The following is a 21,775-nucleotide window of genomic DNA, read 5'->3' on the forward strand; positions in this document are numbered from 1 at the left end:
GAGCTTAAAGCAACTGAGTTTGGAGAGAGTGAGCCTCAGGACAACAGGATGCTGCTCTGGTGAAATAGGGCAGCCTTGGACCACCCAGAAAATTGAGTGGGATCTTCAAGACCCTGCAGAGCGTCCAGACTCCCTCCGGCCACTCCCTGCTTCTGCCCACCACACCAGACACCCCTGGCTCATCAAGCCTCCAAATCTCTGCTCATGCTGCTCTCCCCACCTGAAATATCTTTTATTTCTGGCCAACTTCTGCTCCAGCCAACTAGAGGCCTCGTCCAAAGCCAACTCATCCTTGGAGCCAGCTCAAATCCGCACTTTCTTCTCGAGGTGCTATTTCCGGACTTCCCCAGCAAAGATACCCCCAGCAAAGCTCTTTGCCCCTGTAGTACTTTGCACACTGAATGTATTTAACGATACACTTTCAGGGCGCCTGGGTGGCTCAGTTGGTTGAGTGCTCAACTCTTGGTATCGGCTCAGGTTGTGGGATCGAGCCCCAAGTCAGGCTCCGTGCTCAGCGCAGAGTCTGCTTGTCCCTCTCCCTCTGTTCCTCTCCCCGTTAGTGCTCTCTCTCAAAAAGATACATAAAATTTGTAAAAACACAAAAAACAGAAAACCCCCGACAATATGCTTTCAATCAAATGGCCAGGGTTCACCTACTGTATCGAACAGATGATGGAGGAAAATGTCATGGGTGATCATGACCCAGAAGCAACTGGCCCCATGTGCCCGGCCATTAAAGCCAACCTTCCAGCTAGAGGGACCTCACTCTGTTGACATACTTGTCTTCCCGCGTGACTGGGAGCCCCCTGAGGGCAGGGCTGGTCTCTCCCTGGATCCCACGCTCCTGGCACACAGTAGGTGCTCAGTAAATCCTGGTGGGGGGGCACGGAGGCTCTGTCTTGACTCTTTCACTACCTTCATGGGCTCCTTTAGACAAGTCCCTCTCCTTTTCTCAAGCTTGTTTCTCTATCTGAGAAGTGAAAGGGTGGACTAACCCATACTCAGGGCTATGGTCTGAATGTTTGTGCCCCCCCGCACACCCCAATTCATATGTTGATGTCCTAACCCCCAATGTGACAGTGTTGGGAGGCGGGGTCTTTGGGAGGTGAGGTCATGAGGGTGGAGCCTTCACGAGCGGGATTAGTGCTCTTATAAAAGAGACCCCAGAGAGCTCCCTAACCTCTTCCACTGTTGTGAAGACACAGCGAGAGGTCAGCCATCTGCAGCCTGGAAGTACCTGACCATGTCTGCACCCTGACCCTGGACTTCCAGCCTCCAGAACTATGAATGATGAGTTTCTGCCGTTTACAAGCCACCCAGTCTCTGGTAGTTTGTGAGAGCAGCCCCAACAGACTAAGACACTCAGGAATGACACATGATTATCTCAGATGACCACTGTCATCCATCGAATTTTAAGGTCAAATGTGGTTGATAGCTTGTCATCACCGATGGGCCCTAATATCACCCCCTTCCCACAGATGCACGTCACTCCCCCCATCAAGAGGTGGACTCTCTTGCTTTTCCCTTTGAGTCTGGGCCGGGCTGGTGACGTGCTGTGACCAATGGGATGTGGCAGAAGTGATGCTTGCTAACCCCAGGCCTAGATCTCAAGAGGCCTGGTCACTCTCCCAGAGCCCTGGGCCTCCAGGTAGAGAAGTCCAGGGAGTGCTGCCATGTGGGGAGAGGCAGCATGCGTCCCAGCAGGACATGAGGCCATCTTAACTGGCCCCGCCCTGGTCAAGCTCCCTGCTGAATGCAGCCCACGAGGGATCCGACGGATACCATGTGGAACAAACATGGACTATCCCTGCAGAACTCTGCCCAGCTACAGAAATGTGAACAAAGAAGTCATTTCAAGCCACCACATTTTGGAGTGGTTTGAACCACAGAGATAAATATTTGAAACAGATTCCTGTCTGCCGTGGCTTGTGAGTGAGAAGTGTAGAGCTCCATCCCTGGACTAGACAATGTCAAGTTCAATGTCAATTCGATTCAATGTCAATTCAAGATTTTTCTTGGGTCTACTGGATAGGAAGGTACCAGACTGAGAGGGGATTAATCTATCAGAAGAAAGCAGAACCCCACTAGGACTAAATGAATCCAGTGGGCCCACTTGGGCTGTTTCAAAAGACAATTCAGAGAGGGTGGAGCAATCAGGAGCAGAGCTAGAAACAGAAACTCAGAAAGAGACAGAATTGAAGGGAACAGCCCCATGGGTAGAACAACAGAACAGGGAGCTGCAGGGTCTTGCAGTGAGGGGATGAGATAGCCCCTCCCTGAAGCCATCTCAGAGCCTGAGAACCTTCTAGTTGAACACAAGCCTGGCTGGGCATCTGGTACCACCCTCCCACAACTCAAGTGTGAGTTGGCACACACATTCCCAACAATGAACCCCCTTTCTTTGAGGGTACCCACAGCCCATGAGCCAGGCTAGCACTTCTCCCCAGCACGGGGCAGAAACAGAAGGGTTCTCCTGTCTAGAAATCACCAGGGCCTGATGTAGAGGCCCAGTCACCAGGAAGATCACTAGTTCATGTTGAGTCCTTTACCAGGTTCTAGACACCATGCTCTACACTCAACTTGGGCACCTTCATTTCTTCCTAACCACCACCCTTATCAAAGGCAGAGTGCCATCCCATTTCACAGATGAGAAGACTCACTTGCTCAGAGCCACAGGGTTTGTAGGTAGTGGAGCAGGAATTTGAATGCAGCCCGAATGACGCCAAAGCCCGGAGACTCGGTCAGGCTTGATGGTCACCCATATACCCCAGGACATCCTCGTGAGTGGCTCACGCTCACATTGGTTCTGACTGGTCAGTGCCCTGCTGAGCCAGCTGTCACTACAACGGCGGCCATCTCAACTCTCAATTTTCAAATTCAGGAAACAGACATAGATCAGTGTTCGAGATGTCCCCTACTGTGGTAGGCAGAATAATGCCTGCCCATGTCCTAACCCCCAGAACCTGAGAATACGTTACCTGACATGGCAAAAGGGACTCTGCAGCTGGGATTGAGTCAAGGGTCTTGAGACGGGGGATATTATCGCAGATTATCCAGGTGGGCCCAGCGTCCTCACATGGGTCCTTGTCAATGAAAGAGGAAGCCAGGAAAAGTCAGAGCGATCCCATGTGAGAAGGACTCATCACACTGCTGCTGGCTTTGGAGATGGAGAAAGGGACCGTGGATCCAGCAGTGTGAACAGCCTTTTTTTTTTTTTTAAAGATTTTATTTATTTATTTGACAGAGAGAGACACAGCGAGAGAGGGAACACAAGCAGGGGGAGTGGGAGAGGGAGAAGCAGGCTTCCTGTTGAGCAGGGAGCCCGATGCGGGGCTCGATCCCAGGACCCTGGGATTATGACCTGAGCCGAAGGCAGACACTTAACGACTGAGCCACCCAGGTGCCCCTGAACAGGCTTTTGAAGCTGGAAAAGGCGAGGGGGTGGATTCTCCCCTGGAGCCTCTGAAAGGAGGCTCATACTCAAGAATTCATAGATTCTGACAACCGTTCAAACAAATCCAGATAACAAGGGATGGGTGTGTGTTGAACGTTCCCCCGCCCGTCATCGTCACCCCTGATCATTTCCTGAGCGCTGCAGATGGGCTCTCCACAACGCTGAGACAGGGAGCAACTGAGGCTCAAGAGGTATGGACTGACCTGAGCTCACCCAGGTGGCTGGCGCCAAACCCAGCTCTCTTGTCTTCCGGCCCCAGGCTCCCAGAGGGAAAACCTGAACATGCTAGCCATGGTCTCTTGCCCCAATTGCCCTGCCCAACCATCTCCTTGCATAAGAGCCGCCCTCAGGGCTAGGATCAGAGGACCCGAGTCATGAACCTCAAGAAAGCAGAACTGATTCTGACATGCTGCTTGCATAGCCACTAACCCCCCTGCTGAGTCAGCTGCTGGTACTTCCAAGCTTGCAGAGTGGCCATGAGGGATGGGACAAGGCCTGAGCCTCCCCCACCACCCCCAGCCCAGGACTCTCCATGGGGCAAAGCATGAAGCCAAGAGACGCGCCAAAATGACCTTTCCCCGCCTGGGACCCCAAAATCATGAGGTGCCAGACTGCCATAGGGACCCAGATGTGCAAAGGCAGACTTCCATGCCTGCTTTCCTAAGAATAAAAATAGAAATGTCTTCACTGAGCTGACCACGTGCCGTGCCATGCTGTATGTATATTAACTCATGTTATTCCCTAATGATGCCGTGAAGGAGGCATTAAGAGTACACCCACCTTACAGAAGAGGACACGAGGTGACAGGAGATTAGGGGGCAGAGATGGGCTCTAAACTCTAGAGCAACTGGCTGTGGAGTCTGTGACCACGTATTCTTTCCTTCTTGGACAGCACTGGGTAGAATTACCACCTCTCCATTCCACCCAGCAGGGCAAGAAATTCTACTTTCTCAATCCTGTTGTGCCCATCACTGCAAAACTCCAGAAGTTCCAAAAGAGAAGTAAATTAACGGGTTTCCTAATTTTGCCGGAAACCAGCCTGTCCTGATGTCCACAGGCAGCACAAAGTGACTGCCAACCCAGAGGGCGCCTTCCCTGCATCCCAGACCTGGCCCAGGGGAACAAGGATGAGTTCTGGACTGAGAACTAGGAGCCCAGGTCCTACTCCCCTTCCCTTTTTTCTGGTCAGTGGCTGTCATACTTAGATATACTGAGCTCCCCCAGGCTAGGACAACCACCAAGCTGCCTTATGACCGGCAAGCTCGGCCCATGCTAAGGGTATGGACAATGATTCCTGCACCTCTACTTCCTCATGCCCAGCCCTGGGGGAATACAGCCCAAGGAAATCCCCTACCCTAACCACACACATGCACATGCATACACGCATGCACGCATGCACACACATGCACACATATGGGCTTGCACACACACATCCAACGTGCGATGCCACCCTAGGACAGGAGTAGGATTTTCTGAGTTCAAATCCCAGCTCTTTTGCTTATGAGATATGTGACCTTGGGCAAGTCCCTTTACCTCTCTGATCCTCATTCTCTTCACCTATGAAATGGGGATGATAATCATGGAGCCTTTCTAGGTAGGGCTGTAGGGCTGTAGGGCGATACTGGATATGAAAGCCTTGGGCTCCAGGAAGTGTGCCGTGCTCAATAAAATTGTTATGCTTGTTCCAGGAGGGAAAGAGAATGGCAGTTGCCTAAGTTCCAGGGAAACCCACGGTGATGGGTCTGGAGCATGGGCATTTACTCAGTATATCTGATGGGAATTATCTTGAGGATAGGAAAGTATTTGTGGATCCAACATCACCTTGTTAACACCATGTTAATGAAAATTTAGACTTAAAATCAAGAGAAGGGGAGAGACCCAAGAGGATACCAAATTTGTGGCAGAGACAACTAGCTGTCCACAAAAATCCATTCTCCCCTTCCACAGCATATAGCAGACATTGGGAAAGAGCCACCCGGCCAAGAACTCCATTTCCCAGCCTCCTTTGTGACTAGACTGGCCACAGGACTAGTTCTCCCATGTGGCAGAGGGCAGTGAAGAAGCAAACGTGCCACACTTCCATTCTTTCTTTCATTAGGAGCGATGTCCAAGGGGACAGTAGGGACACACATGGAAGAGGACCTCCCCCCATGCAGAAACACCTGCCTTCCCCTAAACGTCTGTTTTGTTTGAGCCATTATACATGTTTGGGGCTATTTGTTACTGCAGCTACTACCCTGACTAATACAACCTTCAATCTCCTTGTTCACAAATGAGATGTTTATGGCCACAGAGTGAGAACACCTTGCCTAAGCTCACGTAGCAAACTCCACAAAGCTCCAAAAGTTTGGTCTCTTATCAGTCTGGAGTAGATCTGCCATTTTCAACTTGCCCCACCGAGCTCTAAGAGTGACGTTCCATGAACGGCAGCCCAGAGTCCTCCACCTCTGTTTCAACTAGAATAACATGCCTTATATCCGTTTTCCAATCACCATTCTCCCTATATTTTCATTGGACAAAAGAGTTCTGCTTCTTAAAATAATTCCAAAGCCCACACACTGGGTGACGGCTAGCGCACTCTGACTTTCTGTGGTGCTACAAGATAAAGTTTCACTTCTGCACCAGACCTCCTGGCCTCAACTGCTGACACAGGACATGCAGACTGACAGAAGTACATAGATATTTGCTTAGAAAGGAAAAAAATCAACCTCTGTGTGCAATAAGCAACCCAGAAACCTGGACAAAAGGCAAACAGAAAAGATGTTCACATCCTCTAGCTCAGCGGCCCTCAAGTTTTGGGGTGCATCCGAATCATCTGGGGAGCTGGCGCCACATGCAGACTCGCACACCTCGCCCTCAGGGATTCTCATGGCACAAACTGAAGCCTTAGGAAATACTCATGATTATTCGGCATGAATGATATTATTCATGATCGTTCCGATGCCAGCATTCCCACGATCGCACTTTGAGAAGCCCCAAGTCTACTCTGCAGCCTTGAAACTGGCAGGGATTACTGGCAGTGATAACCACGCTCATGCAGTGTAGCTCAAAGCGAGTGAGACAGGCGCTGAGGGTTTTTTTGTACCCTGATGGGAACCTGAGCATTAATAACCCACTGGTAAAGAAATTAATAATAATTTCTATTTGGCTCGGATGGGTGTCAATGGTATAGATGGCAGGTGGTATAGAAATGATCATAGAATCACAGCTAATGTTTCTGGAGCTCCTTACGACATGACAGGCCCTCTGCTAAGTGTTCCACGTGCGAGATCTCATTTAGTCTTTATGATATTCCCATTTTACAGATGAGGAAACTGGAGCATACAGATACCTTGTTCCATGTCACTCAGCTGGCAGGGGGCAGACCGGGTTCAAACTTACCTAAACGAACTCACTCTGCAGCCACGATGGTCTAGTGCCTCTCGTGGACGTCTAACTTCAGAACCCCTCCCCGGGCCTCAGTCTCCTCATCTGTAAAATGGGCATGTTAATAATATCTTTATCATGCAGCCATGGTGAGGATTCAAGAAAATCATGGCAGTAAAGTGGTTTGCCAACTGAGAGGAGTTAATTAAGGAAACATCGAAGGGATGAGACTTTGCCCGACTCACCCATCCCATTTTACAGATGGCAAAACCGAGGCCTGATTATTTATTCAATGAACATTTACCGAGCACCCACTGAGGATACAGAGAGGAGAGTAAGTACCCCAAGTCTAGCCTCAAGGAGCTCCCAGGCCAGCAGGAGAGACAGACGAGACTGGGCACGGAGACAGGGACCTCTCAGAAGGGGTCAAGCCAGAGAGGGGAGTGACTTGCCCAAAGTCAACTTTACCTATTCCCTGAAGTTTTGGCAGAGTCCAGAGAAGGTCCCTGGGTACCAAGAAAGAACTCTTCCCGTGGGCTTCTCAGTGCCTGACACCCCACCGCCTGAGCATCCCTGGTTTAAGTTAAGCCTTCTTTCTTGAGAAAATGCCAAGTAGCCCTCCTCCCACCACTGGAGTTTGGAGGAAGGAAGAGAGACAGCAAGAACCACAGGGAAGATCGCTCTTCGAAAGGAAGCAGGGGCTGCCAATAGGGAGGCTGGGGATCAGGCCTCTTACTGGAAAAAGAAGACAGACCCCAAACCTGGCCACCTCCTCACTGGCCTATCTGAACCACAGGCTGGTCTGAGTGATCAGACTTATCTCAAGCAGCAGTTACTGGATTATGATGTGCTGTGTATAACTTCGCTCAAGGCTAGCCTTTACGGTGTACTCATTTAAACCGTAGCACAGCGCCCAGGTGCTAGCCGGAAGCAGAGGGGAGCGCGGGGTAGGTTCAACAGCTAGCACTGCCAAAGGGTTCCCATCCTTCCTATATAAAGAACTCTTAAAAATCAACAAAAGATAAACATGCCGACAGAAAAAACGTGGGAGTGGATTTGAACAGTAGAATCATAAAAGAAAAACGAACAACGAGCTTGCAAGGGATGATCAGCATTAATAAAGAAATGCAGAGGGAAGCAGCCAGAAGCCTCACAAACCTTAAGAACAGGCACACTTTTGACCCCGCGATTTGGCCTTTGGAAAAGTATCCATAGGTCGGACATGTGAAGATAATGTACAAGAGCGGGTCATCACAGCACATTTGTAATCATGGGGGAGAAAAGAAGAAGAGGAAGAAGGAAGCAACCACAATGAGGAATGGTTACATAAATCCCAAGATGGCCTTTCCATGCAGCCATTAAAATGTATCCTGGAGGAACATAGATGGGAGTTCACAGTCTGCAGTGCAAGACAAGGGAGGCTGCCGAACAAGATGCTGGAAGCGTGAGTCCACACCTACATACTTAGATGTGTCTTCTCCATCTGTAGGCACTCAAGAAACATCAGAGATAAACTGGTGGGCGAGCAAGTGTGGGGGCGACGGAGAGAGCCCCCCGAAAGGCCACCTCTGGGTGAGGACCTCCTCCTGAGTCTCTGTACAGAGATACAGCCCAGGGGCCAAAGCAGTGGGCTGTGGGCTTCGTTCCAATCTCAGCCTCCCCTCACCGCCCCCCCCAACCCCCGGCTCACTGTCTCTGCAGCTCTGAGCACTGCCTTCCCCTCTCTGAGCCCTGGTTCACTCCCCTGTAAAACGAGGACACCTGTGAGAGGGCAACACCTGCCTCGTAGCTGTGAGCGCGGGTGGAGTCATGAAGGAAAACACGGAGCTCGCTGCTTTTTAAAAATAGGGTGACCCTGCTGTTTTTTACAATTAGCATGCATTACTTCGGAAATCTGAAAAATCATGTTTTCATTATGACCAACATTAAATGTTACGCAGAACCACAGGCCTCCTCTCTCTACGAGTATCCCCCTTTCCTGGCCCCTCCAGACGATGTCAAAGCCAAGCGTGATACCTTGTGGCTGGTCTCCGCCTGGGTCTTCCCAAGGGTTCCCCTGGACTTCAGGCCACTGGAGGCTGTGCAGGGGACCCGTGTGGCCCCGCTTCTTTCTCTCGGCCACACTGTGCTCTGGCTGTGTGCCCAGAAGGCAGTCTGTCCATTCGTTCAAGATGCTCCGGAACCCCCCGGATTGCAGCCTCCCCCGCAGAACAGCCTCAGCCCTCAGGAGGCTCTCCGGGAGACCTCGTGCTGTCCTGAGCTCCTCGCTCGCTGGGGCTGCTGTCCTGAATGGGACAGAACTCTGCCAGAGAAACAGCTGGAGGGAGGAGAGAGCATGAGGGAGGAGAGAGAGAGAGAGGGCGGGGGGGGGGGGGGGGGGAGGGAGGGGCAGGAAACTGGGCTGGCCAAGGGCGGGGGCGGCCAGCTGCGTGGAGTGGGGGCCGCCAGAGGAGGCTGCCCCTGCCTGCCAGCCGGGGACCCGGCTTGTGGGTGGTGGCTGGTGGCTGGTGGCAAGGCCCGCCGGGGACGACCCGCCCCTCTGGCGGCCAGAGCCCAGCTGGGAGCTGTGCCCACCCTCTGAGCGCAAACCAGGAGCACGTGCGAGCCCCAGGCAGCTGTGGCAAGGGCGGCCGCTCCCTGCAAGGGCCTCAGGAGCTGCCGGGTATCCCACCAGCCTGGGCCACCTCTCTCCACCGGGGTGCCCTTCCTGGCCCCCTAGTTGTGCTCCCTTTTCCTGATTTTATCTTATTTTTTTGCAAATTAAAACAGCAATGAGATTTTTTTAATAAAGTATCAAATGAACAAAGATGAAAATGTTTCATAATGTTTGGTTTTAGTAAATGTCACCGGGAAGCAAAAATCTTCTGCATAATTGGAATATACATTGATAGACCATTTCTGGAGAGCTGACAAAATACATCAAAACCTTTAACTACATTCAGGCCCTGTGTTGTTTAAATATAAATCCTGCTTTCATCCCAAACCCTGCTCCCCAGAGAGAAATATCATTAACACTTTGGTATGAACATACACACACATATATATTCTATATCTAGATGGAAAATGGCTCAGTCATACTCCGCACGCGTCCCATACTGTAACCTGCTTTTTCATTCAGTGATAGGTGTGTGTGTGTGTGTGTGTGTGTGTGTGTGTGTGTGTGTATACACACACCCTACCCTGTTTTAACAGCTGCTCATTATTTCATTGAATTGATGCAGTGGTTTGTTTGTTTATTTATTTATTGAACTTTTGTTTCCCTAATGGATGCAGTTTATTACTTACATAGGCAGCAAGGACTGGTTTATTGAATCGACACTTTCTGGGTGACTTGTTGGGTTCTTTTCAAATTTTTGACTATAATAAACACCCCATTTCACGCTCGTCCAATTATTTTTTTTTTCTGTCCAACTATTTTCTTATACAAAATTCCTATGAACATATGTTTTATTATTCAGAGGGTCGCCTGCTCCCTTTTCAAGTCTCAGCTTGGGGACCACCTCTCCAGAAGCCTTCCCCCCCCCACCCCGCCGCTGGAGGGGGGACTGCTCTCGGATCGCCCCAGGGTTCCCCTACCATCATAGCGGCAGGGGCGTCCCTTCCTGTTAAGAGTCTCTCTCTCTCCCTTACCCTGGAAACTCAGCTGGGGAAGGGACTGTATTCTGTCCCCTGCTCTGGCCCCGGGGCGAAGCACGGTGCCTGGCTCGTCCGCGCGATTGCATCACCGGCAGAATAAACACAAAAGCAGACACCCAGACAGGGTGCCGGCCGGCCACTCGCTCCTTCACCCTCAGGAGGTACAATTTCTGCGAAGTCAGTACTATTTCTGCCCTCATTGTACCAATAAGGAAATTGGGACCCAGAAAGGTCAAGTCACTTGCCGTGGGCCACACAGCCCATAGGCAGGAGGGCTGGGATTCCACCCAGACTATCTGGCTCCAGAGCCCAGCCCTCGGCCTCCAGACAGAAGAACTAACAGAAGGGCCCACTGTGTGCATCGCCCTGTGCCCGGGGTGGGGGGGCTTCCCACGGAATGAGTCACGTGACCCTCCCCCCACACCGGAGGAGGTGTCCTTCACCTGTTCTACAGATGAGGGGAGAAGTTCTTTTGCCGAGGGCACCCAGATGGGGCCGACAGAGGCCTGACTGAACCCACGTCTGGCTCATTCCGAAGCTAAGGCTGCCAACACTAACTTGTGTAGAAAGGAAGAAGGGGGGATGAAGAAGGTGAGAGCAAGAGAGAGGAGAGAGGGAGGGAGGGGGGAGAGGGGATAGGAAAGAGAGAGAGAGAGAGAGACGAGGGTGGGCAAAGAAGGGAGAAGGGCAAATGGAGAGGGGATGGGAGGGAGGGTCACTTGCTCTTCTTTAGACCTAAGGGCTTGGGTGGGTGTGGGAACATGTCCTTCACCATCTGACCAGCCTTAGAGCCTCTCCTTCTTTTCCCCACCATCCTCAACTCTTAGTCCAGTGAGATGGACACTTAGAAACTATCATCTCTTTCATTTCCTAGATACTAACTGGAAGCACAGAGAGGTTAAGTCACTGTCCAAGGTCACACAGCTCCCTAGAGTCAGAAGTCAGACCAGCCTGACTCTAAACCCCTCTCCTCCCCGCTCTGGCAGGCTTGCCCAGGGGACCAAGAGCATCTCATCCATGCCCTTACTGTACAGACGGGAACACTGGACCCAGAGAAGGCAAGGGACATCCCAGGGTACCGTTAGCAGCCGGGCAGCAGCCCCAGAGCATCCTGGTCCAAAGGTGAGGATATTTCCACAATGCGATAGAAACCCTGTGCATCATGAACATCACCATCTAGATGTCTGTCATTAATTGAGACTAGTGGTTCTCAAAGTGCGGGTTCTGGACCAGCCGCTGACATCTTGCTGGGGAGCTTGTTAGAAATTCAAGCTCTTAAGCCAGGTCCGTCTGCAGACCTTGGGAACCAGACCTCTGTAGGCGGGGCCCAGTGAGCTGTGTGTTCAAAAGTCGCCAGGGGATTCTGATGCTCGCTCAAGTTTGAAAACCACAGATACAGACATTTCCATTAGGAATAAATCCTGGATCCTGGAACAAGTTACCTTGTCAGTCCACGGAATAGTGGTCAAGAGCTGGGGGCTCTGACATCAGACAGAGTAGATTTGACTGAATCCCTGTTTCCCCTACTGTGAGCTGTGTGACTGAGCAAGTCCTCTCACCTCTCTGAGCCAGTTTCCTTATCTGCTGGAGACTGAGGGGGACTGTAGTGGGGAGGGGAAAGAGAAGAGGGAGGGAGGAGGGGGGAGGGGATGAGGGAGAAGGAAGAGGAGGGGAGGAGGGGGGAAGGAGAAAGAGATGGAGGGGGAGGGGAAGAGGAGGAGGTGGGAGAGGAGACAGAGAGGTAAGCTCTGAGGAAGATCTTGCACACTCAGGATATCCTGCAAGGGGAGCCTAGCAGGGTAAATCCAGCGTCTAGATGGATTTATGGAAATTTCCTCTTCCTCCTTCATTGACTGTTGGATACCATTAATGCAGGTCTCCTGGAGGCCCCCCACCCCACTCCCAGCCTCCAAAGCCAACCCAAGACTGTAATGATTGTTGGGTTTTATCGGCTAGGAGATCTGACAGAGTGAGGACTCCAGGCCCAGGCCAGCAGGGCCCCTGGATGCCCAAGGTAGAGGTCAGAGCACACAACCCCACCTGGACCCCCAGTGAGGAAGAGCAAGAATCCGGCTGCCCTGGCCAATCAAAAGCCAGAGGTCTTTGGTCACCATTCTGAACATGGCTGAGAAGTTTGGCTTTTTCTTCCTTGGAATAAAAAGGGTTGCAGGTAGGGTGGGGGGGTTGTTTGTTGTTGTTTTCAAATAGGATTCTGAAACCCGAGGCCTAACATTGGGGTATTGGGACCCGCAAGAGAGGTGGTGGCAAAGAAGACTCTGTTTATTCCCTCGAGAATGCTATGTAGTTTCAAGATGGCGGACCAAGCTTTCTCTTATACCCAAATCTAGTTGGTTGGCTCTGGAACCCTGGAGCTCTGTGTTAAAGGAAATCTGAGGCCACATCCAGGTCAGGCTGGAAAGAGCACAGTGACCCATGAGCAATGCCTGCCTTGGACCTAAAGGAGGAGCCTTGCCTCTCTCATCCCACTCTGTCCTCCAACAAAAGTCCAACCCATTGGCCTAGGAGGCTGGGGGGCTGGCTCTGCTTCATCCTGTCCCATGGATTGGCCAACCCTAGTGTAGATAAACTTATATCTTAACTCCCACACCCCTTGGTATATGTCTGGATATATATGGTATATGCATATTAGTGTTCATGGATCCCCAACACTCTAGTTAAAGCAAATGGTTTCCTCATTCTCCCTGATTATCAGTTGCGAAACTAGGTTCACCAGAGAGGCTCTCAAACCACAGGAAGCCTGGGAAGATACTTTCTGTGACATGAAGGATTCCCTATAAATCCAAACTGTGCCCGCTTCGGACTTTGTTTAAGATGTGGACAGACCGCACTGGAATGAGAGCTTCATGTCAGCCGCTGACTGGCTGTGTGGCCTTGGCAAGTCATTTCTCATCTCTGGTTCATTTGATGCTTGTGTGATTAAGTTATGGATGTGATGAAACTGTGCCTCTTGAGATGGGGAAATTATCCCGGATTATCCAGGTGAGCCCAGGGTAATCCAAGGGTCCTCAGAAGCGGAAGGCAAGGACTCGGGGGCGTTGGGGGGAGAAGGCAGTAGGATGAGGAAGGAAGCAGACATTTGTGATGTGGCCACAAGTCAAGGAAGACAAACAGCCCCCACCCTTGGAAGGTGCAAGGAGTGGATTCCCCCTGAAGCCTCCAACAGGAACCAGCCCTGCCGACGACATCCTGATGTTAGCCCCTTCAGACTCATTTTGGACTTCTCAGCTCCAGAACTGTAGGACTGTAAGTATGTATTGTTTTAAGCCACAATATTTGTGATTTGTAGAGCAGAAGTAGGAAATTAACACAAGGGCTGTTCTAGAGACCAGAACACTGACCTTGGTGGCGGACACATCTGGGTTTGAGTCCCTGCTTCCCCTGCTAGCTGTGTGACCTTGCACAATTTCCTAACCTCTCTGAGTCTCAGAGAGGGAGACTTTCTTTCTCCTCCGCACACGGCAGTAATAAAAGACCTACCTCAGACCGTTGGAAAGATGAAAGAAGTTGATACCCACGACGTGCTCAGAACAGAGTCTGACACACTGCACTCAATGAATGTTGGATCACTTTCCTGTCCTGTTGGGCACTAGAAGGTTGGCATTCCCCAATGCAGGCCCTCTAACCATCCCCGGGGCACTACTTGAGCCACCTTCCTGATGTTCCACTTTGTTCAAGGTCACACCACTGCTCAACAACATTCCATGGCTCCCTAGTACATAACCTCATCTCCCAGGAAGGAAAAAATTAAATGGATGGCAAAGCTGAAAGAGGGCTGGAGGACCCAAACCCTCCCAGGTTGATTAAAATGTCACTCTCTTTGCACTCCCAAGCTAGGTCAGTGCCCCTGTCATTCATCCCCACGGCACCCCTTCCTGCGCTACAGCACCAACCTCAATTGTAATGCAATGATCATTCGTATTGTGAATATACCATCCATCCCGTATCCACACATAAAGCTCCCCGGGGGTTGGGACTGCTGCTAGGCCCATAGTACCTGTTCCATAAATATTTGTTAAATGAATGAACAGATGGATGACCAACCTCCTCGGACCAGCTGGGCCATGTTCCCAAAGACTTCTTCCTGATGGCCAAGTTCTCGCTCTTCACCGCTCTTCACGGAGGGGCCTGCGGGGTTACCAAGATGGGAGAATGGAACACTGTGCCAAGCGTCATCAGACATTTGTAACTCCTGCAGCCAAAAATGTTATTGGAAACATGATGTGTGTCTGTGCGGTATGTGTTCAGGTAGCGGGGGGACTTAATTCCACCCCCCCACCGTCCTGCAGACCAGGCTCAGGGAGGGAGGGGAAGGAGGATTCCTCGTGCTCCTGGAGGTCCAAGGTGGAGGGAAGGAGTACAGAGGTGAGAAGTCAACTTTTGGGGACTGAGAAGGAAGAGGTAGGAGGTAGGAGGGTGCTGACAGCCCAGTCAATTTTGTCTGCTTGGCAAGAATCCAGGCCCCTGGCCTCTGGTCCCGGCTGGGAAGGGTTAACAGCACTGAGAGGGAGTGTTGGGAGGGTGCGACCAGGAGTGAGGAAGCCCTAACAGGGGATGGGGCTTCCTGGTGGGGGTGGATGAGGCCCATTGATTACCACCCCCTCCCGTGAGCAGGACCCTGCCCATCCAGCCCAGCTCCTCCCACTGGAACAGAGAGATTTGCAGGGGTAGGGGGAGACCACCCTGGATGCCTGAGAGGAGTGGGGGGTACCAGCAGGGTTGTTCCAGCCCATTGTTCCAGGATGGGGATGGGAGGAGCTTGGAGCATGTTTGAGACCCCTTCTCAAACCCAAGCTAGCTGTTCCTGGGTCTGGGAAAGCTTCCATGTTCCAGAACAGAGGCCCAGAGAGGGTTAGCAGCTGCTCAAAGCCACACAGCAAGTCCTGAGCAGCCAATCCTTCCAGTTCTCAGAGAACTCCTCCACTCCTGCTACACACACACACACACACACACACAGATGTATTCAGTGGCCTTGCCCTGCCCATCTCTCCAGCTACATGGCCCACCCCTTCCCCTCCTTCTACTCTGACCCCATCATGTGGTTTCAAATCTCTGCGCCTTTGCTCGAGCTGCCCTCTCTGCCAGGAATACCCTGTCTCGCCACCGTGCATCCAGCCACAGTAACCTGGTCATCTTTCAAATGCAGACGTCCTCTCCTCCAGTCAGTCTCCCAGGGCTGCCCGTCCTCTTCCCACCTTCCTGGGAAGGTTGATCTGCCTGGGGTGGGGGTCTGTACTTGGCCAACACATTCATCCTTTCTCAAATCACACTGCCTCTTCATTTTGTCACGCACACATCTGTCTCCACCCCTGGACTGCTGTTGTACCAGCTACCAGCACTGGACCTGACCCATACTGGAAAAGTTGGACGAACTGAGCCAGGCTTCATGCCTGCATCTCCCTTCCCAGGGCCAACTGTTACTGTGAACTCCTGGAAACAGATCAGAAGCACCAAAGCCATTGCATTTTAGGGCAGTGTAGCCTAATGGTCAAGAACACAGACGTTTACATCTGCCTTTGGCTCAGGTCATGATCCCTGGGTCCTGGGATCGAGCCCCGCATTGGGCTCCCTGCTCAGCGGGGAGTCTGCTTCTCCCTCTCCCTCTGCCCATTTTTCCTGGCTCGTGTGTGCTCTCTCTCTCTCTCTCTCTCTCAAATAAATAAATAAAATCTTAAAACAACAACAACAACAACACAGACTTTCAAGGTCAGAAAAACCTGGGTTTGAATCCCAGCCCTGCCACTTCCTTGCTGTGTGACCTTGAGTAAGATACTTGCCCTCTCTGGGCTTCCCTTACCCTTTCTGCAAAATGGAGATGCTAATTTCAACCTTGCAGAGCTGCTTTGCAGGATTCTCTGAGATGATGCATGTGGGGTGTATGACACAAGGCTCAGAGTAAGTGCTTTATATACGGTGTTGCCCTAACTCTGTGAGTCATTTCTGAAAGCCCATCGCTCCCCACCCTGCCTCCTGGCTCTGGCCCTGCATCATTCACCGAAGTCCCTGTTCTGGCTGCGTTGTTAACACGGAGTAAGTTAAGCCCCACTAACCAGGTGCCCAGATGGGCATCCCAGCTCTGCCACCGCGCTGGCTGTGTGACCTCGAGAAAGCGACTTCACTTCTCTGAGTTTCCGTTTCTTCCTCTGTAGCATGCCGATAGCAACAGCACCTGCCCGGCAGGGTATCATAGAATTAGCGTTCGTGCTTGTAAAGCTCCGAGGGCAGCAGGGGGCAAATGCTGAGTGCTGGCTTGCAAGGTGCTCATCGGAAGACTCGAATTCGCCATCTGGGCCACTTCTTCCTCCGCCCTCTTTCTCCTCCCACTGCCCCACCCACCAATTTACAACCAGGGACTTGGCCTCTTTTGCCTTCGCTGTTAGAAAAACCCAAGGCCTCCAAGATCAATGGACTCAGAGTCTTCAGATTCCATGGCCACAGGTCTTTAGCTTCCTTTTTAGAAGCCCCCTTTCTTCCAGAAGGATCTGTAGGGATCCCCCAAATATAAAGGCATATGAAAAAGCACCTGCTCATCTAGAGAGGACAAGGGAACACGGTGCCACACCCCTTAAGCCCCTGGTGCCCCTGCTGCCCCTCCCAGGCTCGGCAAACTTCCCATTAATCCACTGACCCCTCACCCACCACCACTACCTTAGATGGAGGGAGAACGTTTTCTTTTTTCATTTTGATATCATTTTAAACTCACAGAAAGGTAGCAACCATAGGACAAGGAACTTCTTAAACCTTCGCCCAAAGTCACTGATTATTGCTATTTTGTCCCATTTGCTCTATCATCCTCTTCCTCTCCGCCCCTCCCCTTTCTGCACGCCTCTTCCTAAACCGCTCCCATTTTGCATACAGGAAAACTGAGGCCCAGAACCTGTAGTCCACAAGTTCGTCAAAGGCCTCTGGAGATATTTGGAACCTGAAATCGCAAGCAAACCGACCCCAGAACATGGAAAGGCAGCTGAAAACTCAAAATAAATAAATGTCTGATGAACTGTCTACAGTACACTGGTGAGTCAGCTGCTAGTCCACAGTGCTCGTGTGTTTAGAAATAGAAAAGCCCAAATCACAAGAACACGCTGAATAATTTATTCTTCAAAAAAAAAAAAAAACCCTGGTTGTATGAATTCTTTTAAAACCTTTTCAGATATTTTTATAAGAAATGCATATGTGTAATGGGATCTGTAGGGACATTTTGAGGTTTGCCACGATGTGGGGTGGGGTCCCCCAAATGTCAGAGATCCCGGAGCCTTCAAAGGCTTTACGACAAGCTCTCTTGGCCCCAAAGCCCCTTGAATCTCACTCAGATCAGGCATAAGATGGAGATTTTTCCATGTATTTTTATAAGGAGGCTGTATGTACCTTTTTATGTGGGTCATAAAAAAAATGTAAAAAAATTTCAAAAACACGGAGCAACACAAGAAATTCGTCATAGCAACAGAGCTGCCTCTCCTATTTTTGAAAAGTGAGCTGGTCTCTCCTCGTCTTAGTACAGAAAGTTTATTTTCCTGCTGGGGCCTCTGACTCAGAGGCGAGCCCAGAACTCAGTCAGCCGCCCCTGAGGAGAGACAGGAGGCATGGGGGTCATGGCCCCAGATGAGGGCAGGTGATGCCCAAGGGCCCCAAGCTTCTGATTCCCCTCAACTGAAATGTCCTCCAGGCACCCTGGTGCCCCTGGCGTTTCTGGTCACCACGCGGGCCACCCACTCTGTGCTCACCCACATATTCCCACCCGACGTGCCTCTGCAGAACAGCCCCACCTTATAGGGGCCCCGCTGGGGCACTCAGACCAGCTCTGTAAATATCTAACCAGCTGGTAAACCCCAGCTAAACAAGACTCTCTCCTAGGACCATGCCATGATCCAGGGGCTAATGGAGTAACAACCGACAAGTAGGGGGCCCAGGAGTCTGACTCAGGACTGCTTCCTAATCGGGGACGTCCTGTCAGATGGTAAAGGGGATGTTACCGCAGCCCGTGGGCTTCAACATAGCAGCTGGAGGTGGCTGTGGTGGGGGTGGTTTTGAGAGCACAGTGTGGGTTCGAATCCTGCCCCACCACTTACCAGCTGTATGACCTAAGGCAAGCGCCTTAACCTCTCTGTGCCTCAGCTCCCTCTCATAAGTATTATTAGTAACCATGAGTTGTGGTGGGCATGACGAGTGTTAACCCATATGAGGCACTTCTGATAGCCCCTGGCCCAGAGCAGAATCTCAATAAAGGTTTATTTATTTATTTATTTATTTATTTTTTTTTTTTAAAGATTTTATTTATTCATTTGAAACAGAGAGATACAGAGAGAGAGCGAGAGCATGAGCAGGGGAGAGGCAGAGGGCGAGGGAGAAGCAGGCTCCCCGCCGAGTCAGGAGCCAGATGTGAAGCTCGATCCCGGGACCCTGGGATCATGACCTGAGCCGAAGGCAGATGCTTAACCATCTGAGCCACCCAGGCGCCCCTCAATAAAGGTTTATCATCATCTCCTATCCCCAATCCTTCGTAACACTTTTGGTGACCATCTTATGCAATCAAAACAATGAAATCAGAATCCAGGTTCCATCAGTTACCAGCTGAGTGACCTTGGGCAAGTTACAAAACGTCCCTCATGCTGATTTCTCATCTGTAAAATGAGGATAATAATACAAACACATAGCTCAGCTCAGGGCTCGTGGTAAGTGTTCCTAAACACTGACTGTTATTATTACCAGGGGTCGGAAAACGATAGCCCATGAGCCAAATCTGGCCCACTGCTTGTTTTTGTAAATAAAGTTTTATTGGAACACAGCCATGCCCATTCATTTACGTATTGGCCATGACTGCTTTCTTGCTACAACAGCAGGGCTGAGGAGTTTTGATGAGTCACTGTGTGGCGCGCAAAGCCTAAAATATTGACTATCTGGCCTTTGAAGAGAAAGTTTGCCTGGTTTTTATCATTTTGACCTTTAATGGCAATAATTGCAGTACAGGGACATTTCATCTCCCTCAGGAGACCACACAAGTTAAGATTTGCTTTCCAGGAAGCCCTAGCAACCCACAGTTGAGCTCCAATGGTCCCAAAGCTTCCTCAAATGATTCACAACAGTAGTGTGCGGAGAGGGGGTCTGTAGCCTTCCTTGGCTTCCCAGAGGCACCCGTGACCCACGAGAAGTCCACAAGCGCAGGAGCATAAACCCTGGAGGAGCAGGCCTGCATCCAAATCAGTGCCCTCCACCGTTTTCCTGGGCTTGCTGGTTCTCTCAGACAGTCGCACTCCAGGGCCCCCAGACACCGAGGGGTCATTGATGAGCTTTCTCTCCGTGCTGCTTTAGCACCCACGCCCAGCAGCTGGCTGCCTCCTGGTGCGGGACGCTTCACATTCTTTTTGTGTGATGTTGGGGCGAGAGAAAGGCCATGGGCGTGGGGGTGTGCCCAAGAGCTTATCGGGAATTCAGCAAAGGAAACCTGTGAATTATCCACCCCAGAAAGATGTCTTCCCATCTGGTTCTCTCCCTCCTTCGGCAGGAGAATCTGCCCTGGCTTATTGGCCTAATGGGATTTGGGTTGTGGGGATGCAACACAGCACAAAAAGGTATTTGTGGACCTCCCAGATTCTAAGGATCCTGGTGGCCATGCTCCTTGGCTTTGTCCCATGGTTTCCACTATTCCAGGAGTATTGGTTCCCAAAACCCGAATTGGGCCTTGACGTCCCCTGAAAGACCAGGCTGGACTCAGCCACCCGCAGTCCCTGTCTTGACTGGTGACGTCCAGGGACCCTGACATCACCACCGCCTGCCCTGTCTCTTCAGTTCGTTCACTCTTGTTTCTTCCCGACACGCCGTCAGGGAGATCCAGGCCGGATCAGGTGAGAACAGCAGTTCCTCCCTGGATTGCGAGCTCCGTGAGGGCTGAGACCAGGCCTGTCAGGGTCTCTGCTGAAGCTGCAAATCTCCAAACAGCCCACACATAGGAAGTGATGCGCAAACGTCTAAGTCTACAAATGCGGCTGTGGGAGGAAGGAAATCCTGTTAGGAGTCGAGCTCCAAGGTGTTATGCAATTGTAATGACGCGAACATGAGGATGGCATCTTTCTTTCATTTGTTAGAATATGCAATGATTCTGAGCCCCCCGCCCCCGGGAAATCCACTGATGGTTTGTGAGGAGGCTATAAACACAGGACATTATAGATGTGAGCGCACAAGGTTTTCTGGGGAGGGGGTCCAACATTTTCATCAGATGACCTCCAGAACCGCAAATGGTTTATAAACATGAGACCCCAAATCTGAACCCTATCTGCGTCCCCAATGCCTAATACAATGGTGGGTGCGTGAGAGGTTCTCAAGAAAGGTTTGCTGGATGAATCGATCACTGAATTTGAAGCTACAAACCACCAAGCTGCCTGATGATCAGCTTTCCTGGACGGCTGAAACGCACTCATCTGGAATTTGGGGATAACGTGAATGGATTCTTTTTTTTTTTGTCAGCAGGAAGGGAGTGGTACATGAATGGTACAAACAAGAATGAGCGGCCGCCGGCCGTGGAGGGTGTCCACACTGGCCAGCAGTGGCCTTTCCTGCTGTGGGCACTGAAGCAGCCTCCCCAAGGAACCGCACAGAGGAGAGGTTTTCTTCTCCCATACCGCTGTTGTCTGTACCCAAAAGGACTGAAACTGCTTTTCCTGGAAGATATTCTGGGATTCCTTCTACCTGGACTTCCTGCTCACAGACCTTAAAATGCTCTCCCCAGACAAGCATAGCAGAGCCCAGACCAGCTAGAAAACACACACATCTCACAATTCAGTGACATTCGTTGACTTCAGTAAAGGAGTTTTCCTTCGTAAATAATAGTACCAGAGGACACAGTGAACAGGCACTTAAATGCACTATAGGAGAGGGTAGTGGGGAGAGGAGGGCACGAGGGGGCAGGAGTTTTTGGAAAGCAAACTGCCCAAGAGTCATAAAAGCACTCACTTGTGCAGAGTAGTTACACTTCTAGAAGTCTGTTCTAAGGAGACCATAAGAATTATGCACAAAGATTTATTCCTACAGATATATAGCTTCACATGATGGATAATAGCAAAGAAGCTGAAAACATTTCGAGGGTTCAACAACAGGTATTAGGTAAGAAATTCATGGCACACCCATATGAAACATTAAATCATACCATAAAATCATTCCTTGAAGATAGTCTTCATAAAAAAAAAAAGACTTCATAAACATTTAAAAACGTTTGTGCTTCAAAGGGTATCATTAAGAAAGTGAAAAGACACCCATAGAATGGGAGAAAAGATTTGCAAGTCACATATCTGATGAGGGGCTTGTATCTAG

General features: G+C 50.8%; 1 protein-coding gene across 3 annotated transcripts in view; it reads right to left on the minus strand.

The window, feature by feature from the left end:
- Positions 1–9,156, minus strand: part of CMKLR1 (chemerin chemokine-like receptor 1) — a 49,211-nt gene extending 40,055 nt beyond the window's left edge. For all 3 annotated transcript variants that reach the window (XR_013443488.1, XM_036116708.2, XM_036116711.2), the window contains exon 1: positions 8,837–9,156. The gene's annotated coding sequence lies outside the window, so the exon portion shown is untranslated. The remainder of the gene's footprint in view (positions 1–8,836) is intronic.
- Between the last annotated feature and the right edge of the window lie 12,619 nt (positions 9,157–21,775).

Source organism: Halichoerus grypus, chromosome 13 (assembly GCF_964656455.1).
Source record: "Halichoerus grypus chromosome 13, mHalGry1.hap1.1, whole genome shotgun sequence".
Lineage (NCBI taxonomy): Eukaryota > Metazoa > Chordata > Mammalia > Carnivora > Phocidae > Halichoerus > Halichoerus grypus.